Raw genomic sequence first — 24,428 nt, 5'->3', positions numbered from 1 at the left:
CTAGCACAGCAGGTTCTTGATTCACCTGTGGACAATGAAGTAGCACAAATAAATACATAAAAAGCAAAAGGTTAAAATCAACATCTTCTTCAGCAAGAGAACAAGCTATAGAAAGAACTGAGAATTGCACAAATGAAAAAATCGCAGTGATAATAATGTGGGTCAGACATTGCTGATTTAAAAGTCAGACAAATTATATAGTGAACATATGAGTATTCACTGGTATCCTATGGATTACCCATAGATGCAAGTAGCTTGTGAAATATTCTCATGTTTTATGGAGCTGGACAATCTAGTAGTGCCTTCTGCCTGGCAATAACAGTCCCTGTACTGGCTACAGGGGTTTATTTGCTGAATTTCTTGTGTAACCTTTAGAGATATAGCATTATTACAACCTTTTTATTTTAAAGGTGATTTAGTTTCAGCTGTTGGACTAGTAGTATTTAACCAGTGATCCAACCAGACATCAATCAAATAATCTGAAAAAGCATAAAAAGGGCTGAAAAAAATCACACTGTTCTAACTCCTTTACAGTAAACATTCTAGTTTTGGGACTTTTTTTTTTTTAAGGATAAATTGTTAATATGAAGAAAAAATACATTCACAATTATGCATCTACATATATATTTTCTAACAGTTCAGGAGGAATAAAACCCACTAAAATTAAGGAGGTCTTAAGGTACTTAGTACTTTAGAGTAAAGTTTCTTAAAATTATCTCTGAAACATAGGGAAATATTGTTTATGTAATGTATATGGTTTTTTAAGTGAGACAGACCAAAGGTATATGCAGGTACTTTTACCTGTGAGTATACAACTACAGATAACTAAATAAGTTTTTATGCACACACGGAGACAGTCTTGATATTTGCATGTACATATGCTCATATGCATGCGTATGTATATGCATATAGAATTTTGCACATACTCACACATATTTGAATAACTAAATGCCTGCTGAAATTATGATGCCACATTTGCCTTTTCCAGCAGAATATCATGTCATGTATGATTCAACCTTTTAATGTGAGATTTGCCCTGGTGCTCTGAATTTTAAACAGCAGACCATGTAAAACCTCATTAGAAATCCTAGTTTAACTTTTGGATTCCTGCAATAAACAGAGATGTACACATATTCACTCTTCCTCATCTGATATCATGGACTCTGTGACTTTGTCTCGTTCCCATGAACTTTGATTTTTAAATCTCAGTCACACGCAAAAACTTAGTTGGAGATCCCGGACCTTTGCCTCCTACACCTAAAGAAGGTGCTGACAACACAGAAAAGCCTTAAAGCTTCCATGAGATGAAATTTCAGGTTGTTTAAAAATGACTTGTGAGGGATCTAAAGCACATAGGCTGTTTCTATCCATGTGAAATATTTTTATTTGACCTATGAACAGTATAGAAAGACAAGCATCACTATAGCAGCTCTATTTTTTTTTTTAAAGTCATTTAACAGCTGGTTTTAAAACTGCTCTGCTTCTTCCTTGGCACCTAAACTGCACTGTTTCTGCAGAAGGTACTACAGGCTTTTGCTTTTGTGAGGGACATCCTGGGCAAAAAAGTGGTGAGAAAGAGGTAGCTTGCACTCTAGCAGTGACAGAAGGAAAGGCTAAATAATAATTTATAATTGGAACCTGCTCCTTTAATCCCTTGCTATACTACTGCCTATGCCCAATATTGTTAAGAAATGGAACATTTCTTAATTCTGGTGAATCTTATTTTTACATATTACTTTTCTCCTGTAAATGGACTAGGAAATAGTTTGTAATACTATTATTTCCTGGTGTTGAGATGCAGCCTGCTTCCCGCCATGAGAAAGAAAATCTTAACAAAGTGTTACAGATGTTCTTCAAATGATTTAATAAATACAATAATATCTTCTAAGTAAATTAGGCAAATATGTCATTTGAATTTTCACAGCCTTGATAATTAAAAGTAAGACCACCAGCTGACTTCTTTTATTTTTTAAAAGCACAACTTGATCCGTACAAGGAATGCAACCTTCTTTAATAATGTTTCCCCTCAAAAAGTTAAGAACCTACCTGTTGATCCTGAGGCAAATGCCAGTAGTGGTCGAATACTCATCAGAAACTTTAATTAATTCTGCTTCCCTTTGGGCATCTTTCTTTCACCACAGTGGGGGAAAAAAAAACCAACAAAACCAAACACAAAAAAGCCAAATAAAACCTACCCAACCTGTGGTCATTAATATCAGTGTAAAAGTAGGACGATGCTTAAACTGGAAGACCTGGAGTTTCACATGCTTTTATCATTTTTTTTTTTTAAGTGCCATCCAGTTAGTACATAGGGACTGGGATGTGTCTCAGTGTGCATCCACTGCCAATTTACTTTATAATTTAAAGAACTTAACCCTCCCTCTAGCATCTCCCTTTTACTCTTGTGTAGTTTCATTGTCTTCAGAGGAGCGATATGCCTATGAAGTGAATAAGTCATATTAAATCCAGAAGAATTAAAATATGAGTAGAATAATTCGCACCGAAAGTTAAGCAGGAAAAATCAAAGGAAAAATTACTTCCTAATATGTCAGAATACATTTACTGCATACGCTAAAATAAAAATAATTTTTAAAAAAATGTTCCAAGGGTTATGGCACAAACCAACACTTTCAGAGAAGTGGCTCAATTTCCATCTGTGCTGCTGTTACCTTGCATGATCTTGCCCAAATCATGTTGGATCAGATTTGTAAAGCTACCAGACCCCTTAGTGCTGGGCTGAATTTTTATACACGTGTATGTTATAGTTGGACTGCCAGAAACCCTTAAAGTTGTGTTAGGAACATACCTGATACTGCACATTTCTCATCTTTATTTTCTCTGGATCTCAATACTTTAAAGTGTTTAAATTTTGCAGTATACCCCATATTGCAGAGGGTTGCTGTGAAGACAAGTACATCAGAAACACTGAGGTACACAGACATTAGAGAAACCAAGGCCAAATAAAATATATATGTTGCAAATTAGAAAGGGTGCTTGATATACCTTGCTGCAGTTCAGAGCCTTAAAATCAAGAATGAACTGTGATGCTTATATTACACAACCTTCCGTAAATCAGCTGATTTTCCAGGAACATAGATAAACAGAGCATTTGGCTGCAAGATTATTCTTTATAATCCAAGAGGTGTCAATATAAAAACTCTCAAGGACAGGAAGAGTTGGGGTTTAGTCCTCAGCCTGTGCAATTCCTTTTCTAGCTCTGAGCATATTTTGACTGCAATCCTTCCAGCCTGGGTCCTGTCTTACAGGGCTCATCATTTGCTAAATGTGCTATTCCAGGACATAACCTTTCCTAGTGTTAGGCAGAAGAAACACACTTAGATGACCATTTACACTTGTACTGCTAGCCCCTGTGTGTGCTCTGATACAGTCAATGCAGGCAACCTGGAAGAGAAAAATGTGAAGGAAGAAAAGCATTTATATTTTTGGTTCTACAGTTATTACTGAGATGAGGTATGCACTTACCTGATAAGAGATCTACTGATCACTAACATTTTGCCCCAATAGCCATGTTTTTGAGTTTTAGAACTCTAAATTAATACTCAATAATTAACAGAATTTTTGAAGCTGGACAATTTCCCGAAAATTTCCTTGGATGGTGTGGCAAAATGGTAGCTAACATATTTGTGTCCAATGTGTTTGTAATGCAAAGGTACAGAACAGCGTGTAGGGCTGCTCTGCAAAAGCAATCATTGCTGTCAGGAAAGAGAAGAGGTAATTGATAAAGCTCTGTTCTGCAAATGGGAGTTTCACTATAGGCTTTAAATTTTAATCGCAGGTTCCAATATTATAAATATATATGACTGCTTTCTTTGCAGAGAGTGCAAATTATTTAGGGAGAAATGGAGTTACAAGCCTACTGCTGACTGTCTGTGCTCCCTGACTCCCTATTTGCAGACTCTGAAGTAGAAAGAATTACTTTCATGTTTTCCTGGCTGCCTAGAGTTCCAGGGAAAACAAGCCCCATGCCTTGACTCATCTCTGACATCTTAACATCGTTCTTTTTTCACAATTGTTGAAATACGTCATAGCCCTGACAAATCTTTTATTCCTCATTCATAAGTATTTGCAGTTTACTTAGACAGTAATTTCTGGCCCACAGCATCACTGAATGTTCCATTTTCTTGGTTCTCAAAACCTGAGGCACAGGTATCCTGTTAAGTGCTATAATCTGATTGCCCATCCCCACAGCACAAGGAGTGCCCATGTCCAGGGCAGGACAAAACTTCTACAACTCTGTCCTCTTATGTAGCCGGTAAGCTTAAAATACATACAGAAATAAAAGCAATAATGACAACTGATTCAAAGCCTTATTTAAAATTCATCCATCCACATCTCTGATAAAACAATTTCTACCATTTTGTCCACAGTGTAGCCACCACAAGGCTGCAGGTCAGGTGCAGCAGTGCTTTGATCACCAGTTTTATCAGCTTCCTGCTGCAGCCATCACTTGCATAAATGAAGAAAGGACCAGAAGATGCAAAGCCCTTCCTTCCTCTGCATCAACACTCAGGCCAGCTCTTGGATTCCCTTCCTATTTTTGTACTGGGACAACATTTGAGGTTTATGTTAATACATTTTACCTGATGCCTAAGGAAGGATGAGTTATAATGGCTCAGCTGACAAGTGGTAGCTACGTTGTGTTTGATTGCTCAGACTGGGATGATTTAATGCACTTCCCCTAAAGAAGACAGAGAGGAGACAACGGCACAGGTCAGCTCTTTTCAGACAGGGCAGAAGCTAGAAAACCCAGGAAACCCTTATGCCACAACTACTTGCTCCGTACAGATCTCAGTTTCACTACTAATACAAAATCCCATGGAATTGCAGATGACTTTCCTGATAGTACTGCTTTATAGTATGAAGCTTTCCATTTTAAAAACAGTAACCAGAAATGAGGTCACTAAAATTCACTAATGTCTGGAAAGTATGAAACACAAATATTTGAACAGGACCAACGATTCCAACGTGAAATGATTAACAGTTTTATTTCCTCTTATGTTCAAAGAAAACACAACTGGCTCAGGGGAAAATGTTTCATTTTTCTGAAATTGCAGTAGCTTATTGTTGACATAAAGTGTTTTGGTTCTTATAACAACCTTTTAACTGTCATAACTAAGGCTATAATATATATTTTTTAACAATATTCACAGTTCCCAGAAGTACTAGTGTGCTAGTAGAGTTTCAGACAATATTGATTATGCATTTTTTAAATAACTTCACTGTATCTTTACTGCAAAGAATGATCACATAATTTCATTGAGAAGTTCACACACGTTAGGGACATTCTTGTGTGCCATCAAGCAGAGCAAGACCTAAGCTGCCATACTCTGCTTGAAAGCAGATATCCTTGGACCGCCTCGTGCTGCTGCATAAAAACATGCTGTAACCTCCAGGCTACCTATGCAAAAAATGGCAGCACATTCACTACCCATTTCAGCTGTAATTTTAACTGAACTAACTTCTGTCCTGTTAAATTAGGAATGGCCAGCACACACCTAGTAATTCAGGGACTATGGATGCTATGGATGCTTTTTTTCAGGGCATAACCAGTACCTGGGTAATGAGGAAGACTCTCAGAAAAGTCATGATGTTCACTAGACATACTCAGTTGTGTAATTTTATGTTTTAGTGGCCTGCCTTGGAGACAGGGTATTCCCAAAGTCAGTAACACTCGACTGGCTGGGTGCCCACTTCCACCTAGGTAGCACTTTGGGCTTCTTACTGGGGTCTTGTGGACTTGATCTAATGTCACTTTTGGAAATATGTTTTAAAATAAAATTATACAGCTGTCACATAAATCCACTATGTTCATGAACATATGAAAAAAGGTTCTTCAAAGGTAGCCTGGTGGGTGCATGATGTAAGTCAGGGCTGTGAAAGCCCGACTTGATTTAATGATGCCTTACATTCTGTGTATGCGATAATGTTCATTCAGTGTGTACCTGGCATAAAAGTCAAAAACTTAGGAAATGAAACATGTGAAGACAACACTCATATCATAATCCTACCCCTATATATATAAGCTTTATTATAGTGTCTTTGACTGCAGGAACATATTCTGCTTCTCAAACCTGGAAATATCCAACAGATTTTTCATATACTCTATTAAAATGCGTTTTTTAAAAGTGCTCATTAAATGAGACACTACTTCACACCTCTCATTCATTACAAGTATTATGATGTACTTTTTGTGCTGGCATAATTCTGAGTGTTCTTAATTTACTCCAGTTTCAGTAGGATCTGTGGATATTGAGAAACTCGGCCAAGCCCTGGACATATTAATCAACAGGATACTGAAAGAATTGCATATATACTTTAAAGACAGTAACGGAATTTAAATAATACTCTCAAACAGTTTTTGAGACTTGTATGTTAACGTATTCTCTGAAGTAACACATGCACACACGGGTGCCATACCACTGGTACTTGTGACTTTGGCTTATGATTGCAGCATTTACTCAGCTGAAAAATGTTAAAATTCTCTTAGTGTTGTTCTTTAATGGAAACACTAAAATGAAATATGACAGCTTTGGGGTTTTTTTTAAACTCTACGGTCCACCTAAAATGACTAACCTAAATCATAAGGATGTGCTTGCAAGCCACACTCTTGCTGCTGATTCGAACACTTGTCTAATACCTCCTGTCTGCAAGGTGGGGAGGAACAGCCGAGCTTTCTTCTCCTTCCAGATGTTCTCCCAATCACACTTACAAACACTCCTTCGCTGATCGCAAAATCACAGCAAGTTTATGCTACAGTGGGCCTTAAATACCTGATTAATTCCAGAAATTACCAAAATAAATACAGGCTAAGTCTTTGCTCATTGAATAAGGATAAAGTAACTTCAAAATCCACAGCCACTGGTTGCCATGCAACCTGCTATAGTATTATGGCAGAAATAAGCTGTGCTTGAATTTTCTGTGCCCTCTCGCTCAGCCTTCTTGATGTTGTGATACTCTAATGCTTCTCAGCTAACTTCCATTAAGTAGTTTTTTGTGGGGTAGTATTCCAAGGTTAAAATGATTAAATAACTTTTATGGTTGATCAAATATAAGCCCTTATTATACACAGTAGGCAAAACCATACATTTTAATTACTTTGTTATCAAAGATCTAGGTATTTACATTTCATTTTTCAGTCATAATTCTGAATTTAGTTTGACCTTCATAAAAAAGAGAGAACCCAAGATTCTTGCTGTCTTAAATAATTTTTCCCATAAACAAAAAAACCATGAAGACATAGCAACAGCAGAAATACACAGCATATTAGAAATATTTTCCACTGAGATATTTGTTTTATTTAAGCATCGTCTTTTTCTTCAGTTTAATTTTTAACTAGTTTAATTATTTGTGACTTGATAATACATTTCCAGACTAAGGTTGATACATCAATATTTGATAATATTGACATTACATTAATTCAAATTCATATTTAGAGCTATCAGTAGCAGTGTTCCCTATGAGAAGTACATTCCAGTTTAAATATTGGAATAAAACAAATAATTTCAGGTATTCTATGGAAGTTTTCTGATGATCAGTAACAAAGTAATTTTCTATACTTAAAATATACTTACATTTCGAGTGCCATGTTTATAAATTCATGATTAAGCAAAGTTTGTACCTGGCATTTTTGGTTTCTGAAATTATTTGAAGAAGACATTTCACAGACAAAAATCTGCTTAATAAGGTCTTGTCTCACATATCCATTTATTATAGAACTCTACTGCAATTCAAAATCTATCCATTAACCTTTACAACTCATGTAAAAACAGATTTATTAGAATAAGACATAAATACCATGCGGGTAATTTACAGAATAAAAATTTCAAAATAAAAATACCAAATTTCATTGATCAATAAAGCAAAATGGAAACAAAAAAAGCCAAAACATATTTATGTAAAAAGACGTTCAGATAGTCCTTTGTAGGAAAACATTTTTTTTGCCAAATTTATATTCAATATCATTCATGTTTCTGCTACATTATGTTACACAGTACTATTAAAGAAAAAAACAAATGTGAGTTAAAAAGCCTTGTATTAGAACTCTTAGAGGCTTCTTCTCAGAGGCCTTTTTTTTTAAAACGATTTTACTGTTTTGTCTTTCCAAAGCTTTACAGCGTTTCTCACTGTTATTTTAAAATATATACCATCCAAAACTATACTTATGTCTGTGGTGGGAGATTATAGACACATTTTTAAAAATCATTTCTTTTTTTGTAGGGTATTAGTTCATAACTAACAAGAAAAAAATACTAAATAGAAAGCATGAAATTAACAACAAGCCGTAGATTCAAATAACCTTGCAGCCGAAGCTTTGTAACCTAATTCCAATAATGGCTCAAAGATACATGGCATAATAACATTTTCTCTTTTTCAGATTGTAATGATGTTCACATGTAAACGCATGGCCAGACTCATCGTTGTAAAATGATGCTTAACACATTCCTTCTCGGGCTTTGTAGTCTCATGTCTGCATAACGTGCCCCTTCTCGTATCGTACAGTGCGACACTTAAAGTTCGCTCCGAACAGTATCACTTGTTCTCATTTATTTTCTTACTTTAGGGAAAACCACCCAAACATTCCCCTCCTCTCTGGCCCTCCGATTTAAGGAATGGCTCTAAACTATAGCCATCACCTTCGTATTCTGGTTAAAGAGAGAGGAAGGAGCTTATCTGTTTGGAAACACAATCTCTCGTAGCTTATTCTGCACAGGGCAAGAGGAGCCGACAGCACTAAGTGACACGTTGCCTTGTGTTTCGGGAACAGACGGGGGCACTATCCAGCGTGCTCAACATCATCCCGCCCGCCGCGCAACGCGGCCGATCATCCGAGAGAGCGGCACGGCCACGGTACCCAACGCAATTTGAGCCACTCGTAATTAGCAATGCTAAACTGCAAAGACACTGTCCTTGCTGTCAGGTGTTTAGATAATGCCATCAAGTGTGGAGCCCGGCGCCCACAGTCATTTTATAAACTCTGTCTATCGGTTTAGGAATGCATTTCAGTTTCTTAGCATGTATACAGCCAGCCCGCTGGTGAAATTACACTATATAAAGGAAAATGCCGTACTACACAGGAGAAGATATAAAGCAGAAAAGAACTTAAAGGAAAAGTTTAAAGGATCTGTCATCAAAACTTTAAATAGGCCTTTCTCCAGCTGTAGCTAAATTATTGTACTTCTTGATACTGTTTGCTCCTCATCGCAATTGAAAGCATATGTAATTTAACAGCAGGCCTCAATCCTTTAATAAGCTGTCTTTAAAATACCTTACATGGATTACCTATCTGTAAATCTGCTTCCCATGCAGAATGTGACAGCATTATGGAAATTGTGAGTTCAGTAAAGATGGCATATACCAAAGAGAACCACATCTGCACACTGTAAGATTATACCAAACATTGGAAGTAATCTTTAGTCATTTATAATACTGCAGAATGCATAATTAAGATTAAGGGCTCTATTCTGCCCTTACTTATGTCCTACGTATCTCATATTTTTTTCCCCCGTAAATTAAACAGAAAAGTAGCACTGCAAGGCTTTCTTCTTCAAATTATGCAAAGTTGGTATTCATCTTTCTGCAATTTGGTGCACATCTAAGGAATTTTGGCAAAAAGGGAATGATCACATATGGATCAGAATCCATACCAAAAAGGTCTATCCTGTGTTTGCCAAAAGGAGCAACTTGCAAGTAGCACATATTTCCTTATCACTTTAAAAAAAAAAAAAAAAAAAAGAAGAATGAAACAAAACTAAACAAAACCAAACCAAACCAAAAAAAAAAGAGTTTTCCAGAGCAGGAACATAGTTCAAAGAGATGCTGTGCTCTGAATCACTCTGCTGAACACACAACCTGCCCAGACAAAAGAAACACAAATGTCTGAAAGCGGCCAACGGCAAAGGAGGGGGAAGCTGAACGTTTTGGCAAGGAAAGGGCAGGACTAATGTTCCCCAACACTTGGATTTCCAAGCGGTACCTACTTCCGCACTTACTAGTGTGTAATTTCTCCAGTCATTTACTGGTAAGAGAAGCAGCAACAGGAGAGCTTTCTCGAAGCCTCTGTTGGTGGGTAGGAAGAGGAGGAGGAAGGGAAGGAGGAGGAGGTGCTTATGGTGACCCATGCTCCTTCAGTGGAAGACCTACACACCACCAGCCAGCTACGTGTTTTCTTTGCCTACCCTCAGCTCCAGGAGTCTGGAGACAGCATCTGTCACCCACTGTTATTTACTGTGCATTAATATTTTATTCCACAATATGCAAGTTCTTTGTGACTCTCTTTCAGCTGGGTACCATGATATGGGGTCTGCAAGTGCCATGACAAACTTGACCAGCATCCAGCCTCACACCTTACCTCTGACAAATGTCTTTATTGTTTGCAGTAGCTGAATGAAATGAAATACCTATCTTACTGAAAGCTGTTCGTTACATTTCACTCTAGAAATTAGGAAACATATCAGTTAGTGGCAGAGCTACATAGTTCACATCCAGCTTTGGCCTTTTTCTTTGCTCTGGCAATTCATGAAAGCCAAACAAAGATAATTTTTTTGGAATAATTTTTACTAATGACTAAGATTCACACACATGGTTAATGTCTGCTACTTTGGAAGCAGTGGCATTTCTAGGACTTGGCATTAGAGATGGCAGATGGGGTGGAAAGGAATTTGCCTCTGGGTTAGGGCACTACATTGGTTGCCTTTGCCCAGTGCAGAACTATTTGCTCACTCCCTCTTAGTGTAGAGCAATAAAGATTCTGCCATTTAGAGCATGTGAATCTGAGTTTTAGCACTTTCTTTATTCTCAGAATTAGTGCTGTGTATAAACGTTGGTCATACTAATAGCAAAATACAAATACATTGCAAATACGTGCGGCACATTCAGGCCCTGGAGAGCCTCCAGTGTTAAGTGATATCTCAGCTGCCACGGCAGCTTTCGCACATAAGGAGGACACTTTCCTCCCCCCACGTGAAAGCCCAGAGAACGCACATGTCCTTAAGCGCAGAATTAGCTAAGCAACTAACACATCATACGGCAAAATAAACAATATTCCCAAGCTTGTTAAAAGCTAAATGTGGCACTTTAGAGAACAATGCACAGTCAAATGAATTTCAAGACTACAGTACCAATAATACATGTTTAATCCTCTGGTCAGAAGTAATTTTAGAATTGTACAGAAAGTGAGAAGGCCATTATTAAAGGAGTCAGAACATATTCCAGCTCTAAAACAGACATAGATAAACTGACATATGCAGAGACATCTGAGATGGAGACTCGGCACATGGGAAAAAAAATCCCTTTGCATTCCTATATATATTTGGAACTGTTAGTTCCTCACTGCTGCAGTAGCATTCATTTCCTAAACTTCTGAAATCCTCTTTATCACTGAGATTCTCATACACTCTTAAGAGAAAGTAATGGTAACCTATCACTTTTAAGACTACAGCTTTTGAAAACCAGACTGTCAGAATACTGCAGGATGTACAATAAAAAGTGAAAGAACAGCAAAGAGACTGGCAAGATGTTTTAATATGTTTCCAGCATCCATGATTCTGTGATTAATTTGTTCTCTCTCATCCTTTTTTCAAAATGGTAGGAGAGCATCTACCATTTCTGAGTTTAGCATTACTGTAAATTGAGATCCTGGCTCAATTTACGGATTTTATTGCCACAGAAAGCAGATTGATAATGATTATTATTATGAACATTTGTAAGGCAACAACTACTGCAATATTTGGCTTATATTAAAAGGAAAATTGTTCTCAAGTACCAAGAGCAAATATCCAATAATCTGTGTATAATCTCACTTTTACCAAATGAAGAAAGAAGTTTTCTTTCCTGGTAGATTGCATGAAGTGTTGGAGGATCGAAACAAAAGAAACACCAGAGTAAAAGCACATCTTAAGCAGCTCCTGAATGCAGTCATGAATCAGAAGAACTGAACATTAACAAAGCTGTCCAAATATACACAGTTCACTTGGCAATGGTACCTCCTGTTCAGATTACTGCTGATTTTCTATTGCTTCTGCATCTGAAATCTTACTATCTGAGCCCCAAAGAAATTAGAAATTTTATAAATCTCTTGAATTGTCCTGCCATAACTGCCCAACAGTCTTTCTGGAAAAACGAGGTTAGTGGGTCACCACTTTTAATAGACGGTTTCTTGAACAAGGCCTGGGTCATTTATAAATTGACAGATTTTTGGCAAATGCCCTTCATTTTGAAAGATATTCACAATCTCCAGCACTAATCATTGCACTCTCATCTCTCCGTGCCATGTTTTAGCTAAAAAGAGAGAAAAAGGCAATTCACAGCTCAGTACAATCTTTTCTTCTTACTCATTAGTGAAACCAAAAACATGTTTCTCAAAGAGAAGGGAAAGGCAAAAATGGTAGATGGGAATGCACAGAGATTACTCTTTTTGTGCCTTGAAAATTTCCAACTTCTTTTTCCTCATTATCTCTACAGAAGTGTCATGTATTTGAGCAGCCAGGGTGAAAAGCTGCTGCTGAATATCAGTATGTCCCACAGCAATTATTTTACGATGCCTCCCAGTTCACTTGCATTGGCCACATTCTAGATGAGCACCAGCATGCTGACCAAGAACCCGCACAAAGGCTCATTTAACCTGCCCTGCATATGTGCGGTTGCTTCATGTACAAAAGCCAAAATTCCTGTGACATTAGTATTTTTTAACTCAGCCATTTCTCTGGAAACAATCTATTGATCAAAGGGATTACACAGGGAGCTTTTGCCTCATACTCTACATTTAACAGTTTTGTAGGATGCACATTCTGGTAAAGAATAGACATGAATAACAAATAAATACCTTTCTTAATCTGCTAATATTTTATTTTGGACCTGAACAAGAAAGAACAACATCGACTAATGAGGCACAAAGACACCCTTTACATAATTTCAAAGACTGTTTTTATCTTACAGTGATTTTTTTACTAATTTTTCCCTTTCAAATGCATTTAGAAAATATACCATATTTTTAATCTTTAGTGCAATAGTCTATCCTTCAAGAAACACTAGATCTACTGACTATCATTTTTGCTAGTAGTTCTACTGTTAGACCTGATAGCCTATTTCAAAGAAGACTACAACAAGGGAAAGTACTCATGTTTAAATCAGAAATGGGAAAGATTCCACTTTAAACTCTTCTTTCTCTATCCATATGATTCTCTTACTGTTGCCTTTATATCAAGAACACTTAGTTTCCTGCATCTAGTTCTGCAAGAAATTCATAGCATTACATTTTTGGCAAGTAGGTCACTGCTTTCTAACATGCTATATTATTCCTGAGCATGGAGTGAATTTTTGCAAAGAGTACCCTGTAACCTCTGATAGTGCAAGCAATCATAAGCCCTGAGAGGTGCATAGAGTTTTTTTGATCAGTTAAGTATTTGACATTATCTTCTAAATGTTCTCTTTTCTGCTTCCTCAAATTTTGGAAGTGTTCAGCTGCAAAAGAGATCATCTGTTCTGTCCTCTTGTCTCAAAACAGAATCATCAGTACTCTAATTCATCTAGAAGCTAGTTCATCTAGTTCTTCTCTCCTTAAAGACCTCTAATGAAGCAGACTACGTAACTCATTCCAGAGCTTTACTCTCCTTGTCCCAAACTGATTTCAAGTACATAGGTAGAGGGTTTTTGAAAGTCAGAATGCTCATATGATGCTGTAAAGCTGGATCTATTCATTTCTCTAGTAAAAGGAACTATTCGATGTTACAGTTCCAAAAATATAACTGTCTGCATTAGCATTCCTATTCCTTAATTCTTTTTCAAGTACTGCTCTGTGAAATCATTTGTGACTATGTTGATTTTGAGTAATTTATTATCATTTGCACCACCTTCCCTTTCTCTCTTGTCAGTTGATTTTTCCCCTTTAGTAAGAGGACACCAGAACTGCCTTTAAAAGAATATGCTGAAAGACTCAGCGATCTCTGCAATCTTTCTTATTTTTTCCTTCATGTTTCAGGGGCAGAACCATACTCAATACCTATATCTTCCTGGCAAAAATTGTTGTTGTTTACTTGAAGCTCCAAGGGTGAGAAACTAAATTATCTTCTCCTCCCAACAGAAAAAAATGCTATTATATGGAGGTAAAAGTAATGACAATTTCTGCAGTAGCACAGTGAAAGGAAGATGGATATATAAAAGCAGTAGAAAACTTAAGTCTATTAACAATGGACTGGGGCAGTATTTTCACTTTATCTATATGTCTATTGAACGTTTCAAGACAGAGATCAATTAATTACTCATGGAAACTATTCATTTAGTAATAAATATGTGTTGTGCCATACAAATAAATGTACAACTACAAAGAACACTATTCCTGCCCTAAGATTTTTACAATCTTAAGTGACACACACATAACTTAATATGGATGGAATACCCTTAATATGGATAGAATTTTAAACTATATGTTTAAGGGCTTTCTTTTGTTTGCAGTTGTAGAGGAAGAAAAGACTGTTGCTACAAAATGAGGAGTAGTGCTTTGCCTCCGAGAAGAAATCAAAATAATCTTACTGTCTTCTACCCCAGACCTTTTTTTATCCCATGTCCAGCTTGGTTTTATGATTTGCTATTTTCTCCTTTGTGCTTTCACCTCCATAGCTACTTCTGGAATGCACTTTCCATTTCTAAAAAGACTGCAGCTATTTCTTATTTCTCCCTCTCAGTCTATCTGTTCTTGGATTCCCTTTCAACACTGTCTCTACAGCAGCACGTCTGATGAACACTCTGCTTCTTTCTGTCTTCTGACTTGGATAAGATTGTATTGGGATATAGGAATCCTAGACTAATTAAACGACACCACCACTCTGCTCCATACCAAAGCTCAGCTGGCCTTGCTTCCCTGATGCCCAGCCACCCAGTTCAAGTGCAGCCTGGATAAAATAGCTCTTAATCTCCCTTCAGATCTTACTTAAGACTACTCCTACCCTTCTCATTTAACCTTTCAAAAGCACAGCCTTTCCTATCCATCCACACAGCTAAGACCACACTGCTAATTGCAAAAACCTTACAGTTCTCGTATCTACTCAGAATGCTCTTACCGAGATAATATTTCCTTTCCTTGTCCATGTGATGCCTGGTTTTGCTTCTCTCTCTTCATTTCCCTCTTCTATTGGCTAAAACACAATCTTTGTCCTCACTTCCACGGAATATTTTCTTTCTCTTTCACTCACTACCATAAAGTCCACTCCATCTTCCCTGATACATAAACCAAGCCTCCAACTCAGACAACTTACATTTTCAGAAACTTACTTCTGTGCTTCCTGTAGTGCCGCTCAGACTTAAAACATACCCTCCATTGGCACCCATGGAGCTACCTCTTCTTCTTTCATCCCCATATCTCTCTTCCCCTTCCAATATATCTATAAATTTGGTTGTCACTGGTGTGCTGAGCCCAATGTATACTATGTTGACTAAATACTCTCTGCTTGCTTAAGTATGTTGTCGGACTGCGTTCTGCTCCTCTGTTTTGTTTTCCAGTCATGTCCTCATTGCAATATGTGACTGTTAAAATAACAGCAGAAAGTTACAAAAAAAGATACAAGATTTTGAAAACACTTAAATTTTACATATTTTACCTCTAAATCTAAATAAAATTGTTTGGAAAAATACATTTAAAAATACAAACATCCTATAAAGAATATCTATATTTAATCTAGAGATAAGGTGACAAAATACTACGCATTTAGTCCTGCTTTAAGGTGCAATCACTGTACAAATATGGAACTCTTACTTCCAAGACAGTATTATAGTGGTTAACAATTATAGTCAACAAATATCTAAATAATGGTTTCACATACTTGTGGCCCTGCCTGTAAGTCACTGAAGTTATGTTTAGTTAGATTAATTAAATGAAATTATCATAAATTTACTGTACTATTACAAGTACTATTACTACTATCATGGAGTTAAGACTCCCACCTCCCCAGAAAATATATGCCTATTTACACTTCCACATGTAATGAAACACGGACATTCCAATTATTGTGGGGTTTATCCCTGTGAGTTGTAAAAGAACCACCTCAAAATACTAGATTCAGACCTGGAGAAATTTTTATCTGAACCTGAACTTTGCATTTAGCGTTCATCTCTGATGAATGGGAAACCAGAAACTAAATTAATTTTTGTCCTGAATTCACGCGCTATATAGTTTGAACAGTTGTAATGTGAACGCTCCCTTCAGAGAAAATATACTATAAAATGTACATTGCTACTAACCTTTGCTGCAGTCTTGTGGCAACAAAAGTATACTTTATGTTTCAAGTTAGATTGGATTCCAGCTTTCCAAAAGTAGAAGCAAAAGGCAGTAATCTACTTTTCTACTCAGTTTTCAAGGTCTGATAAAAAAGTTGTAACAGGACTGTGACTAGGCTAAAATAAACATAGATAGCAAGGCATTGTTAGAAAAAAATCAAATATGTCTTTTGTCAGTTTGTTGGGAAAATATCACTTGTGATAAAATGTCGCCTTCTTTTGGGGCAGAGGATGCTTGGTGACAGGGACTGGAAGACAGACTTCAGGGATTCCAGCTGGAGACACTCGACAATGGAGTGTGCCTGAGCATTAGCCAAGCGGCACGGGAGCCAGTTGCATGGGGAATATCTGGGGGTTTTTTTAAACTTGGCCCAAATGTAAGAATATCTTTGCAATCCAAAACTTTCTTCGTCTTGCAGAAGGAAAGTTGAGGAAGGCTGCGCTACCTCTCCATGCGCGGCAGCAGCTGATGCTCTGGCTGGCAGTGGCACAGGACACGGATGCACCACGCTCCTGCCTGGGCACCCTGGCACCTCAGCATCGCCTCACCGACAGCCCACCAGCACTCGGAGCTGGGAATGACAACCAAGCTGATTTGCTGTCATAACGACTACATACAACTCCAAAAATCTGTGGTTTGGTGGGTTTTTTTGTGTGTGTGTGTGGTTTTGGTTTTGTTTTGGTTTTTTTTTTTGGTAAGTGTAGGCTATCATTTTTGTGCGAGTAAGAGATTCTAATGATATAGAGAGATAATCTCTGCAGATTTATCAGGGCTTCCCATTGACCTTTTCATCGCCTCTGCCTCCTGAGCAAAGCTTCTCAAGGTAGCGGGTAAGAAACAAAACGCTGCCAGCACAACTGCATGAAAGCCACCCTGCCAGGGATCCGCATGGGATACCGATGAGAAATGTTATAGCTTAAAAGACTTGCATTTTCTGCAGGGCAATGCAGCTGGGGTCCTTCAGGAGAAAAAACACTGCGGAGTTTCCACTTCTGTGTACGGATTTTTCTCAGCTGATTCATTGTCTGAATCCTTCTCACATAGCACATTCTGCTGCTTTTGAAAACCTCCACTGATATGTTTTTGCATAGCAGACAAATTATGATCAAGAGGAGAAGACTGATTTGGACCCAACACTAGCATTTCCCTTATTAAAGAACATTATCAAATGCGTTGTTTTGTATTTTTCCACCTTTTTTTTTTGATCAATAAAAATAACTGAATCTAGCTAAACTATAAAGCTATCAAACTATAAATAACTTATTTTCATAAATTTAGGTGCACACTAGGCCGATGAATTGTGGCCTTTTAATTTTTTTACTTTTCTGATATTTAGACAAAGCATTTCTTTTAACTTATGTTAAGGAAAAGTGCCTCTGACATAATACAATGAAACTTCAGGAGGACAAGTTTTGTGCCTACTCTATAGGCCACTTACTTACATTCCATGTCACAGTCTTTTTCCTACGCTGTTCTCTCAGTCACAATTCTGCCCCCAATTTAGGCTGAAGTGATAATGATGCGTGTTTTCTCATTTTCTATTTTTGGTACATTTAAAGATAATTTTTGAGGTGATGAGAACTGACGATCTCTTAAGTATAAAATGTATGTATTTACATTTTCATCAAAAGCTTTATAAAAATCCAGTTGGTATTGCACCAACTTAATTTTGGTATTGGGCTATAGCACTTCTGAGCAAGGATGCTGTGAAACTGGACAATGGCACTTTAGGTTCAGCTCCACAAAATTATAACTTGGAAAATACGTATGTTGTGTTTTTAATCTGGACTAATTCTTCAGAGACCCAAATTCTTTTAAAAGAGATGCTTAAGTACTATTTGTATATCTACATCTACATGCAGATTTATTCTATTTTGGAGTGTGCATACACTGAATTTATTTCCAAGTTTGAAGTGTATATCCTTTTCTCCTCCACGAGGAGATTCAGGTGACAGGGAGTTTGGCTTGCACCCCTTTCTACTCTACCAGACCATAAGCCAACATTATAAGCTGCATTTTTTACTTTTCTGACTCATCCAGATAAAAGGAAAGAACAGTAAAATTCCCTGCACTCTGCACCACTCAGATAACAGACAAATAAATATAAGCAAAACAACATTGATCTTTATGTATACATTAAAATGAAAGTACAGTCTTCCAGATCCCACATGTTTGGTTCTTTTTCCTCTTTTCCACTTTCCTGTCCTTACCCCGTTTTTTGCCCTCTAAAAGCAAGCCACCCCTCCATATGCCAGCAGTCAGTGGTGCTGTTCTTATTTCGAGAGAGAGGCTCTCACTCCCTCTCTGCCTCCCCAGTAAGGACAACGCTGATGCCCTAAATATTCTTATGTACAGCTTTCAAACAGGGGCAGGCTCACCTTCTCCATCTGACCCCGTTGTGCCTCCTTCCCTGGCCTGTATCAGCATCTTCCCAACCTCCAGCAGAGTTGGGGGAACCGCCTCTTTCCTTCCATAACCTTAATTGTCAAATGGCTTTGTGGGACTCCAGGTGAGTAAAAAAAGCAGCAGAATTAAGGAATTACAAAAAGGACATGCGGTGATAAGCTTGGATCGATGGCTCCGGCAGAAGTGCCGGGCGGCAGCGCAGCACCCTGGCAGCTGGACACTGCAGTGCCCGGCACATCTGCCTCTGCAGCGCCGCGAAGGAGCCTGCTGCAAAAGAAGATTGCCACAGGGAATAAAAGAAAAACCTGAGGGATAAAAATGGATAGCTTCCAATTAAAATTACCATACTGTAATTTTGTTAGTTATCAGTGACAGGCTAAAGTACATGGCAGCTTAACTGACAAGAAAATGTCCTTTTGGGCATAATATAGCGTACACATCTTTTGACTTTTTAGCATGCAGTGTCCAGATGGTACTTTTTTGCTTCATGTTGTGATCAGGAGGCAGAAAGGCCATTTCGGAAACAGTGGCAGTGAAAGCCAGCATAGATCAGAGGCACACGAGGCCGCCTGGATGTATGAGGATGTATCGTATCATTGCAGGTAATCCTCACATGAGGGTACGTACGGTAGGAAGGATATTTTCTAAAGCTATTTGCTGGAGACACTATCAAGTGCACTTAGAGCAGCGGTTTGTGTAGCTGATTGGAAACCTACCCTGCTGCTGCTGAATGCCCGTTAAGACGAGCAACATTTTATTTACAAGATGTAAAGGAAAACGATCACCGAATAATAAAATGTTCCACTAAATTCCAGCATGCGATATTAACTTAGGAATGCTATTGTATATAAAAAAGTTATGCCCTCTTCATTTTTTCCCGCAGTCTTTACTTCAGAGACGTGCACAATGTGCTTCCCCCCCACCCCACAGGAAAGATAATCTTTCTTCTTCAACGCAGCACAAATCCTGAGGCTAACTCCCCTTGTGAACCTGAGCGGTATTGACATGGGGGTGCGGAGTCAGGCAAAAAAACAGGCATCTTCTGATGAAACACATAAACTACACACATTCAAGAACAAAACAAAAATCTTCTAAAAGCCTGTGTGTAAGATAAGACTGCCTTGGGGGCAGCTCGAACTTGCGGTCTTGGCCGTTTACGCAGGATTTTACAGAGCCATCTATTACAGTATTCAACAAAAAGAAGTACTTCAAAAAGCTTCCTTTTTTTTCAGTTGGAAGTACAATAATTTGTAAGTCAAAATTTGGAAGTGTTCCCAGTTTTTGGCAGTAAAATGATAATACTGGGCATATCATTTTAAAGTGGAATCTCATGGAAGTTAATTCAGACGACAAGGTCACTTTTAGACATTTTTTTCCCTTATGTTTTGGACTGAAAATAATTCCCAAATCCTATTATTTGAAGCAGGGGTACTTACCATAGCAATCCCTGCCTCCCCTGATACACATGCTACCTCTGAGATAGAGTGTCTTAAAAAAAAAAACCCTCACAAGAATATATACCATGAGCTTCAGAAATTTTAAGCAAAGAAAATAAGTTGTACACCAAGCAATCATATAGTGTACCTTTGTACCACTTGGTTTTAACATGAACTTTTCAAAAGTGTGAGTTTTCTTCCTTTGTATATAAACAACCAACTTAGAAGAAAAGGAGGAAAAGGATGTGGGGTCCTTTTAATTGGTAAAATAGAGCAGTAACTTCAGTAAAACTGGTAAACTAAAATAAATTTTGTCCCAATGTTTCCTTGTTCGGTTTTACACCTCAGGCTTAGGACCTGGTGCTCTGAACCTGTAAGTGCTACCACATTATTATAATTAAAACACAAAACCAAACAATCAAACCCAGCAGTGTTTGTAGAGAATGGGAGGCTTATGGGAAATCCCGATTAAATTACTGCCACCAAAATAAAGAGGCATGTTGGACTCAGAAAGATCAGCTTATCTCTAGATAAGATTAAATCAACTCACACAGAACTGCAATATCCATGAGAAGTATCACAGGTACAAAATCACGTCATGGAAATATCTCTGAAGAACATTTATTTCTATTTTTTTAAATTGGAATAATTTGGTTTGAAAGTGCAAATCTCCAATATTTGAGTAGAGCCTATTTATAGCAAGTTTTCCCTAACACCCTTTCCACTATTTCTTTCACATTTTCTCTCACACATGAGCCCCATTCACATTCTATAAGCTGAACATTGTGATATACTATCAAAATGCAGGCTACATTTATCTAGAACAAAGTATAAACATTTCCAGTGTGTGTACTTAAGATTCCTTTGCTTGCCAAATGGCTTTGTCTTCTTCCTTGGTTATTGTCAGAAGGAAGCATTTTGATTCAAATGACTGAATTCCTCAAGCTCAGGTACTGCTGATAATAGGATTTATGACAAGCTAAAAAAGCAGAAAGTGATCAGAGACCTTTTTTAAAATGCCATCATGCTGCTGACTTTAAGTATGACTTAGAGGCCAGATGTAAGACTAAACACATGTGGGCATGGAGGAGATTGCCTGGACCACTATGCTCTGATACACATGCCAAACTCCCACTGATTTAAAAGCAAATTTTCAAACCCACTTGAGAGCACGTTTTGTAGAGAAATATTAAAGATTTTAGTATCACCGCTACCTGCAAATAAATGCACTTCTTTTTTTTTTTCCTGCGGAGGGCAATTACTTTTTTTTTTTTTTTTAAATATAGCATCTGTTCTATCGAGTAACAAAACAAAACAAAATGAAGTAAAGAAGCAAGTAAATAGCAACAAACCCTTTATTCTTTAAACTGCTCCTAGCATCATGCCTCTCACTAACTAGCTTCTACTTGTAGCCTCTGCTCTGTTTACTGCTGTTTGCTTTGTTTCTGCAGAAGCACTTCGGTACATGACAGATAGAACAAAAGGAGGAAAAGTGAATTCTGAACTGTAAGAATCAAGCATAGAGCATATCTAATGGCCATCTGTACACATGCTTAAAGAAAGCAGAAAAGCACAAAACTAAAAAGACACTTTCCATGATCTTTCCTTCTCTCTGCCATGTGTCATTTACACATATGAATCCAATGCATTTCAGCGATGATTATCTGGCAGTGTCCTACTAATCTGCTCATCAGTTACAGGACAGACAGGCACATTTTAAGCATATCAGTTCCTCTGCGAGTCTGAGTTAAACTGAAGCCATGAGAGATAGAAGACAAATACACATTAAGCCAGTGCAATCCTAAAAGATGATAAAAGCTTTAAGTGATCCAGGAGAGCCCCAGAGACTAAACTAGTGAACTTTAAAATAGCCTATGTTAAAATAATGAAGTTAAACATCTCCATTAAATATTTTCTTCTTGTATTTTTTTTTTCATATTAACACACAACATGAACACATTCAGGATATTTAACACAACAGTACAGATGGAAAGAATAACAACTGAAACCAATTCATTTTGATTTCTGCTTTATAAATAAGAGAAAGACTTAGTCTTCTCTGAAAGATTTATGAGGCTTCCCACCATAAAGGAGCATGGATTACAGCTATGCTTACTTTATAAAATGAAATTCTGCCATTATAGGCAAGAGTTCATGGCTGTAATTATTTCAATGCACTTCCCAGTCAATGTGTCTTACACAGCTGAGCCAAACCCTCTCTTACATATGCAGGTCATTTCATAAGAAGTCTAAGAGCTTCAACAACTTTGTGTGACCTTGCATTGAATAACACTGGAAAATTGATTTGGCTCTAGTAATAAAAGACCGTCTGCATTATCTGCATTCTAATTATAATTAATATAACCAGGATAACTGCTGTATTATTTACGATTAGAGCTATGGTGAGCACAGCGTAATAATAATCTGCTACATAATTTTTTATTGATCTGATGGCTTTATTGCAGAAAAAACAAAATGCTACACTGCTGTACTACTAAAATTGCCTTCCTAGACATGTCTGTTTAGAGGAAGCATGTTCATTTAACATTTCTTTTATCTCATCAAATTCCCATAGATTTTAATATCAGACAGAGTATGATGCTTGCTTTTTCTTTTATTTTTTTTGTTTCTCAGCAAAAGGAAGACAAAATGGACCGAGTAATGCACCCATATATTCCATTGCTCATTTCCTGGGAATCACTCATTCTTTGCAACTCTTTAGCAATTGCAACACATCTCGTTAATAGAATTGGGCAGTACCCCAAGAATGTGTAGCTCTCCATTTCAATAGAAAACTTATCATTCTTAAAACAAAAACAAAAACAAAATAAAAAAACCACAAACAAACAAAAAAACTTGACAGAATTATTTTCATTTCTTCTCAAAATACTAAGCCATTCACTTAGGAGGCTAAATCACTGTTCGGTGACCTCACATTTGAACTCCTTTTCCTAAATTCTTTTAAAATGGATAAGAAGCTCTCTTAATTTGGCAAAACTAGCTGTAAAATGATGTCTTTTGGCAAAAAGTGAAGCTCAAGCCAGCATTTGCAGGAATTCAGTAAAAAATCTGAAAATGAAGGGATTTTGCAATTTCAATATAAAATTCAGAAAGTGGATGGATAAAAATAAGACAATGCTTTCCAGAAAACAATTACGAAGCTCCAAACTCTCTAATGCCAAAATAAAATTTCCTGTAAACTTTGTTCTTTACATAATACAAGACTACCTTTATTTTCTGATCTTCACTTGATTGCAAGTAAAATAATGAATAACTTGTAGTGATGAGCTCACTATTATACTTCAGAGTTAATATTTACAAGTATGAATCTTGAAAGTTTATTCTTAGAACCTGTTTCCAGCTGCATCAAAACAATATCAGAAATTAATTATAATGTAAGATAGAAGAAATACCTATCATATTTATAGAAAATTTATAGATATTCATGATTACATATTATGTTATTAATAATAGGTGTGCTGATGTTATCACCTATGAAAGTAAGATAAATTCTCACTTTCTTATTCTTTCCCTGCATGTTTTCATCTCTGTAGTCTGTGCTTCTGGGTGATGTTTTCATGTGTTTATAACAGCTTCCACACTCCTCCTTTATAGAGCTGATTGCATTTAAGCCCTGCTGATTCCTCCCAATTATGTTATCTTAATATATTATTTTATTGTCATTTTTAGAAAGAAAAAAACAATCAAACAAAATTCTTGCAGCTGCACAGGGATTTAGCTCTCATTTGCACTGCTCTCAAGAGTTATCAATTTAAATTCAGTTATTTGCCATTGAAACACAGGCTTGAAATAATTTGAAATAGTTTCCATTACTAAATCACACAATCATCCCCCTAGTGCAAGGTTTAAACTGAGCACAGATTTTCCTCTCAAGGATCACCTATGACTTCTCCATTCTGCAGTTCTGCATTTTTTACTCTTCTAATTGCTCCATCTCCAGCAAGTCACAAAAAACAGAGTCTCCCTCCCATAGCATGATGTACAGAATCAGTCCCTTCCCACGGCGAGTACTAGATGTGATGTTCAGACGGCCGCTTTCTGAAGGAAGCAGCTACCCACCCCGACGTTTTCAGGTGTGGATGTGGCTGATATCTCTGGATACAAATGATTTACATGTGAAAAGATATAAAATAAAAATACTACTCCCTTTTGTCATTGCTTCAAAAAACAAATTTGGGATTGAGATCCATGTTAAGTGTTGGTCTATATGTTTGTATGAAGGCTGGAGATAAGTGCTTTACCAAAATATTCTACACGAATGCAATTGAAGGAAATAT

General features: G+C 37.2%; 1 protein-coding gene across 1 annotated transcript in view; it reads right to left on the bottom strand.

Moving 5' to 3' along the window:
* The window catches only part of ZFPM2 (zinc finger protein, FOG family member 2), a 312,664-nt gene that overhangs the window by 62,698 nt on the left and 225,538 nt on the right, over window positions 1-24,428 (bottom strand). The gene's annotated exons all lie outside the window — the stretch shown is intronic.

Source organism: Caloenas nicobarica, chromosome 2 (assembly GCF_036013445.1).
Source record: "Caloenas nicobarica isolate bCalNic1 chromosome 2, bCalNic1.hap1, whole genome shotgun sequence".
Classification (NCBI taxonomy): domain Eukaryota; kingdom Metazoa; phylum Chordata; class Aves; order Columbiformes; family Columbidae; genus Caloenas; species Caloenas nicobarica.
The sequence above is the reverse complement of the archived record's forward strand: the minus strand, read 5'-3'. Positions and strand labels throughout refer to the sequence as shown.